The sequence below is a fragment of the Rhinolophus ferrumequinum genome, chromosome 2 (assembly GCF_004115265.2).
Source record: "Rhinolophus ferrumequinum isolate MPI-CBG mRhiFer1 chromosome 2, mRhiFer1_v1.p, whole genome shotgun sequence".
In the NCBI taxonomy this organism is placed as follows: Eukaryota; Metazoa; Chordata; class Mammalia; order Chiroptera; family Rhinolophidae; genus Rhinolophus; species Rhinolophus ferrumequinum.
Window position 1 is genome coordinate 65,755,431 of NC_046285.1, and position 7,080 is coordinate 65,762,510.

General features: G+C 37.4%; 1 pseudogene; it reads left to right on the forward strand.

Annotated features, from left to right (window-relative positions):
• Positions 1-3,121: 3,121 nt before the first annotated feature.
• Positions 3,122-3,754, forward strand: LOC117038119 (BCL2/adenovirus E1B 19 kDa protein-interacting protein 3-like; annotated as a pseudogene).
• Positions 3,755-7,080: the final 3,326 nt, after the last annotated feature.

Consider the following 7,080-nt stretch of genomic DNA (forward strand, 5'->3'; position numbering starts at 1 on the left):
TTCTATTGTTATTAATTACTATGGCCAACTATACAATTTTCCATTGTGTTTGAAATGTTGCTTAGTGTTTTTATGCCTTTAATCATAATTCAAGTTAAGATATTTTAACTAGAGTCCATCAACAATCATTAAACTAGTGTTTTATGGCCGTGTTGCTACCTCTGTGTCACCTAATGATCTGTGGAAGGCAACTAGAGAGTGACTAAAATTTTGTCATCAGACAGTAGTTTTCAGAAAAGGAAAGGGCACTGCCTACTGAAGAATACAAGATCAAAAGAAAGAACCCCTGTTTTGACCAAAGCCCCATGAAAGTGTAATATTTAGCAAAATGCCAAATTGTAAAGTGTAGATATCATATAATATACTGTCTTTGGGATAATGAAACATTCATTCAAAGGAGGGAAATGGGTAGAGTGACATGGTGTGACAGGCTGCGACTCTTAGGTGAGGAGACAGTGGCAAGGTTGACATCAGTAATGACCACAGGTTTATTTAGAATTGTTCCTCAGTTAAGAGGAGACGGTAAAGCAGAGGAAGAGAGAGACAGCCAGGAAACTGAGTTTTGTTTTTCTGTCTAAAAGAGAGAAATGCTAACTGAGGAAGTTATGTTCTTGAACTAATTATGACAGCTGAAGACAGAAAAAATAATATTTCACTTTCAAAAGACAAGATAGTTGTTCAAAATCTTACCTAGCTAAGATTTAAAGCAAAGTAGCATCAAACCAGTTTAATTTTAGTCACTTTTAGCACAGACTAGAAAGACCTATGATTCTTGGGAAAAGTTATGTAATAGTTGAGAGAGAAGTATTATAGAGGCTATTGTATAGGGCACAGACTCTCCCCTGGGAACTGTCTCATTTGTTCTGGAAACTACTACTTACTCCCTGTAAAAAAACATAATAATATAAGCAGAGCCACTTTAAAATGGAGCCAGAGTTGCCATGTCAGAAAAACTGCCTTGCATGTCATATGCCTCAAACCTTTGGAATGTTAAAACACAGTAAAATAACATTTGGACTGGGCCTAAGGCAACATTATGTCACAAAGAACCGTTTGCAAAGATAACAAGAAAGCAGATATGACTATGGGAAGATGGCTACCAGACTAAAACTTTAAAAACATTGTTTAGAATTAACATCATTATGCTATGTTATTTGCACCAGTAGAAACGCCTTCCTTCTATTGTTGTTCCCTTCCCTTTTTCATAACTACCCCTTGCCTTTGTCTCCTAATCGGAACACTATTTGGGCTTCAGCCTGAATCAGTGATTCCTGAATAACTTTTTTTTTTTTTTAATTTTAGATAAATGCTTGCTGCCTCTGTTTTTGGCCTTTTCTTTTTAGGTAGACACCCCCAAACATCAAATCCTTCTATATTCACATGGTTACTATCGGGCTTTCCCGGATAGTCTAATGTGACCCCACTCCTGGTTATATTTGATTGGCCTGGGGTAAGCTCTGACCCAAGCTGAGCAAATCAATCTTCTCTGCAAATCTGAAATCAGTCAAAGAGATTCCTGCTTATTTTAGCTGCTCTCCTGAAAAGAAGTGATGAATTCCTGGGAAGTGATACAGAAACCATTTCTTGTCATGACAACTTAAAAACAGATATCAAGTCTGCAACATGAAAGAAGAAAGAAGTAGATATGAAAAGAGAAGCAGAAACGAGAAAAAATGTCAGTGGCAATTTATATCCCTGTACTAATTATTCTTCGGGTTTGGATACACTCTGTTCTAGTTCATGCTAGTCTAAATCAGGCTTTCATAAATGCAGTCAAAAGATTTCCAAGTAATGTAGAAGGAGAATGCCATAGGATTGGCCAGAAGGGACCAAAGTCAAATGTCTAGAGAAGAAAGAGGAATTTGAAATTGCCATTTTTTTCACTCCAAAATGAAGCAGACTGGGTAGAGATGAACTCAGACTGCGAGTAGTTATTGCCAGACAGCAAAACGGAATAATCAGGCTCAAGCCAGGATCAGGTGGTCAATACCTAAAAAGTTTGGTTACCAGTGGGTTGGCCAGATTACAAAGGCTCAAACTAGATATGGTTGGTTGAGTTAAGCAAGGTTCAGAGTCCACATCTGAATATCAACCTTAGATTTCTGATGGGAACACAGGAACAAGTGCTATGTTTACCCTTTAAATGATCTTGATCCCAGTAAGATAAAAAGTAGATACTCCCATATTGGGCTTAGGTGCTCATCTTTTTACTGTGGCTGATATCTTTTGGTTTATTTATCTCTTTTAGATACTGTAAGTTTATTTTTCTATATGCAAGTGAAGACTGTTTGTGTCATATATATTAATCTCTTAACGATGTCCATTTACTAAGATTGAGTTGTCTATCATAGAACATGGTGATACCATATTATAAGAATAAGGAAAGTATAGGAGTTATTAATAACCTCCTAATGATGGGTCTTGAAAATTCAAGTTAATCATTGATAACATATGTCTCTGAAGGTACATGTCACAGATTGTCCAATTTAACTGTTGTCATATAAATGTACCTGGTATTAAGCATACCAAAATGAGTCTATGGATTATGGCACAATTTAATATGGCCATAGATTTAATCTTCACGCCTACAAATTATTTTAATCACTATACCTAAAGAGATCAGTTGTACTGACAAATCAATTAAATTAATAAACTATTTAAACTTAGGTAAGTAGACCTAGTCTGTTGATGGGCATGAAGATCTTTTAGATTTGAAATGCAGCATTATTGAACTAGACCATTCTATAGTGTCCAATACCATGTATTTGACCTCTAAGCTTACTCAGAAAATATCCTAAGATAATGACATGCTGTGTAAAGTTATGGGATGAAAGAGTACTGAAGTTGGAGGACGAAGAGGTGGGATATATAAAATCTGGTTTTCCATCTTAATAAATTCAAGGAACTCAGAATCTCTGAACTTTAATTTTTAAAAAAATGATACCATATTATATTACCTTCCCTGCCACATTGAGAGGGTGGCAGTGAGGTATTTAAATAGTATTAAAGAAAAGTCTTTGTGAAAAAGGGAAACAAGGGGCTGGGGACTCGACTTGTTGTGTTGCTGCCGTAGAACTGGAGACGGTCCAGCTGCCACCACAGTTCTTCCAGCCGCCCGACAATGTCGTCTCATTTAGTAGAACAGCTGCCACCCCTGCACAACAATAACAACTGTGAGGAAGGGGAACAGGCTTTGCCACAGCCAGCCGGCCTCAACAGTCCCTGGGTGGAGCTATCCATGAACAGCACCAATGGCAATGATAATGGCAGTGCGGAAAATGGGGGGCTGGAACACATCCCTTCCTCATCCTCCATCCACAATGGAGACATGGAGAAGATTCTCTTGGATATACAACATGAATCGGGACAGAGTAGTTCAAGAGGCTGCTCTCACTGTGACAGCCCTTCCCCATAAGAAGATGGACAAATTATGTTTGATGTGGAAATGCACACCAGCAGGGACCGTAGCTCTCAGTCGGAAGAAGAAGTTGTAGAAAGAGAGAAGAAACTGATGCTTTGAAGAAAAGTGTAGACTGGCCCAGTAGGCCTGAAAACATTACACCTAAGGAGTTCTACTTCAGGCACCCTAAACGTGCCATTTCTTTAAGCATGAGGAAAAGTGGAGCCATGAAGAAAGGGGGTATTTTCTCTGCAGAATTTCTTTAGGTGTTCATTCCTTCTGTCTGCCTTTCTTATGTTTTTGTTTTGTGACCGGGCATCTATATTGAGCACACCTTCTGCCAGCACCTACTGAAGGAAAGAAGGCCCCTGGGAAAGCGTGTGACCTGTGAAGTGGTATATTGTCACAGTAGTTTATTTGAACTTGAAACCATTATAAGCATGACCCAACTTACAACCCTATTTTTACATACCCAAGCTCCAGTAACTCTTAAATCCAGCATTTTATTCAAACTCTGTTGAGGCATTTTACTAACCCTATTCCTTTTCTGGCCAGTAAGACACTTTAGAATTTCCTAACAGAGTTTACTGTTTTTAGAAATTTGCGAGGGCTTCTTTACCGCAAATGCCACCAGCAGATAATAATTTTGTCACAATGCTATTGTCTCCTTTTAGTACCACCAGACTTAGACCTGCATCATTCATAGTATAAATTTTACTCTTGCAGGATAACTCCCATCTCTCTCTTAAAACAAGATCAGTTTAGCAAATGATATACAAGTTTAATTGTTTTGTTTTGTTTTTCAAGACAAAGGTAAGCTTCCTTAAGCTTGAATTTATAGTTATTAAAAAAGAAAACAAGAAAAATAAAGCACAAGCCACAAGAAAAAAATATATCCTAGGCAATAAAAAATTATTTTAAACCAGCTTTGGAGACACTTTTTGTCTAAGCCTCCTAAAGGTGCCTTTTAATTTGTAGGAAGCAGGCTATATAAATAATAGGAATGAAATAGAATAAGAACTAAAATACAGCAGCAGATTTTAATACTAGTATGTTGTAATGTTGTCTTTTCTATGGTGTAGACTCTTTATTTCTGATAAGGAACGTCTCAGGCCTAGAAATATATGAAATTGCTTTTGAGATTTTTTTTGTGTGTTTGGTAGTTTTATGTTTATTAGCCGCATGTGAATTTTTCATGACTCTTAACATTTTTTTTTTTATTATTTTTTCTTTTTTTCCTAATAAGAGATTTTGGAAAGAGGGCCAGTTTATGGTATAAATGCAGGCTTCTTGTTTTAGGAAGCATCACGTATACTCTGAAGCCTTTCAACTCTGAAAATAATTGTTTCAGATTTATTCCAAGCACTTGTGCAACTTTGAAAAAGACTTGGTTTGTGGGAACAGTTGACAAAGTTCTGAAAAGATGCCATTTGTTTTCTTCTGATTTCTCCCTTTTTAATATTTACTGTACGGTCTTCCCAAGGTTTCCTGTGATTCCTGTGATTCTGCAGGCACTGGTCATTTTCTTTTGTAGCCATCTGCAGTTAGGTTAAACTCCAGAACCCTCAACAACTTCCTTCAGTGATACACCTTTTGTTTGTGTTTCTAAAATGTGAAGCTTTAGGACCAAATTGTTAGAAAGCAGCAGGATTACCAATTATTTCAATTAGAATTATTGGATTTCAGAACACATAGTATGATTCTAAAGGATACTATTATATATTTTATATACTATAAATAATTACTGTTTATGTTATAGATATTACTACTGAATACTTAAAAACGATTGTTAATTTTAAAACTAACAATGTACTCATTAAATAAAGCATACCAGACTAACAAATACAAATAAAAGAAACAAAAGAAGACATACCTCACCCCACTCCCAAAAGGTCTCTAAGTTTCCAGCTAATAACCAGGACTGAAACTGCTGGAGAGAGAGTGGAAATAAAAAATCAGGAATGCATAGATGGCTTTAGAGGTAATCAGAAGAGGAAGATACTCTCGTGATGTGATTTTAGATGTGCCAAAATGGCTCCACTGATTAAACGCAAAATAAGAAAAGAAAACCTAGTCATTTTACTTACTAATGCTCAAGTCCCCAAGATGAACTCTATAACCACTTGTTCAAATGTATTACCAGTGAAAAAATGACTTTTGTTAGTCATTTACACCTTAGTTTAAACAAGTCAACACATGTTGAGTACCTACTGTGTGCATGAATATAACAAAGCTACAAAAAGAATAAAATGCAGTTCTTTTTAAGAAGCTCACAGTCTAATGGGAGAATCAAATCCATGTGTAAAAAATTGCAATATATAATATGGTTAGCTCTATAATAGAAGTACAAACTTCAGTGAGAACAAACACAAGGGTGGTGGATTTAGAAAAGGCTTTTTCTCAGAAATGTATTTCTGGTTGAATGTGAGAGAAAAGAATTGACATAAGGAGATTAGATAACTCAGAAAGGAATCCATAAAACGTGGGAAAAAATCACAGAAAGGTAAAACAGAGGTCTTGGAGGAAAAATACATTGCTTTGCCAATACTAATATGATTGGTAATTTGGCATAAATTCTGAGTATCTGGGTCATAACCTAGTCAACAATTCTTTTTTAGGCTATGTTGCCTAATCAACTGCAAATAATAATAACAATAATAATAGCAAAGGAAGTTTCCAAATGGAGAGTGAGGTAATTGTGAGTGAATCTCTTCCTAAAAGCTGAAAAATTTTAGTTGGAATGAAAAAAGCCAAAAGGAAATGAACATCCAACAAGCAAGGAAGGAAGAAGAGCCAATACCACTCTAATTTCATGAGATGGAGGGTCTCTATGTTCTTTGAATGGTTTCATATGCTTAGAACTCCTTTTGTTTGAAATGATCCCAGATACATTATTTTCCTGTCAGAGCAGGGAAATAATATTAACAAATCTAAAAATAATATGCTAAGAAATACTTTTGCTTTATTTTTCTTGGCTACCTTGGAAGAATAACTATCACTCCCCCCACCACCGCCCCCCAGAATTACTTGCAGTTAATTTTCATGTTAGGTAAAATAACTGACACAGGCCAGCCCGGTGGCTCAGGCGATTAGAGCTCCATGCTCCTAACTCCAAAGGCTGCCGGTTCGATTCCCACATGGGCCAGTGGGCTCTCAACCACAAGGTTGCCAGGTCAATTCCTCGAGTCCCGCAAGGGATGGTGGGCAGCGCCCCCTGCAACTAAGATTGAACACGGCACCTTGAACTGAGCTGCTGCTGAGCTCCCGGATGGCTCAGTTGGTTGGAGCGCATCCTCTCAACCACAAGGTTGCTGGTTCAACTCCCGCAAGGGATGGTGGGCTGTGCCCCCTGCAACTAGCAACGGCAACAGCAACCGGACCCGGAGCTGAGCTGCGCCCGACACAACTAAGACTGAAAGGACAACAACTTGAAGCTGAACGGCACCCTCCACAACTAAGATTGAAAGGACAACAACTTGACAGAAAAAAGTCCTGGAAGTATACACTGTTCCCCCAATAAAGTCCTGTTCCCCTTCCCCAGTAAAATCTTTAAAAAAATAAATAAATAACTGACACATTTCCATTTGACAACTGGTCATATGTAATCTTGTTGCTATCACAAACTAGCTGAGAAGTCAAGGAAATCTTCTTAGTGGGCCAAAGTCCTGATTTCTACTCTT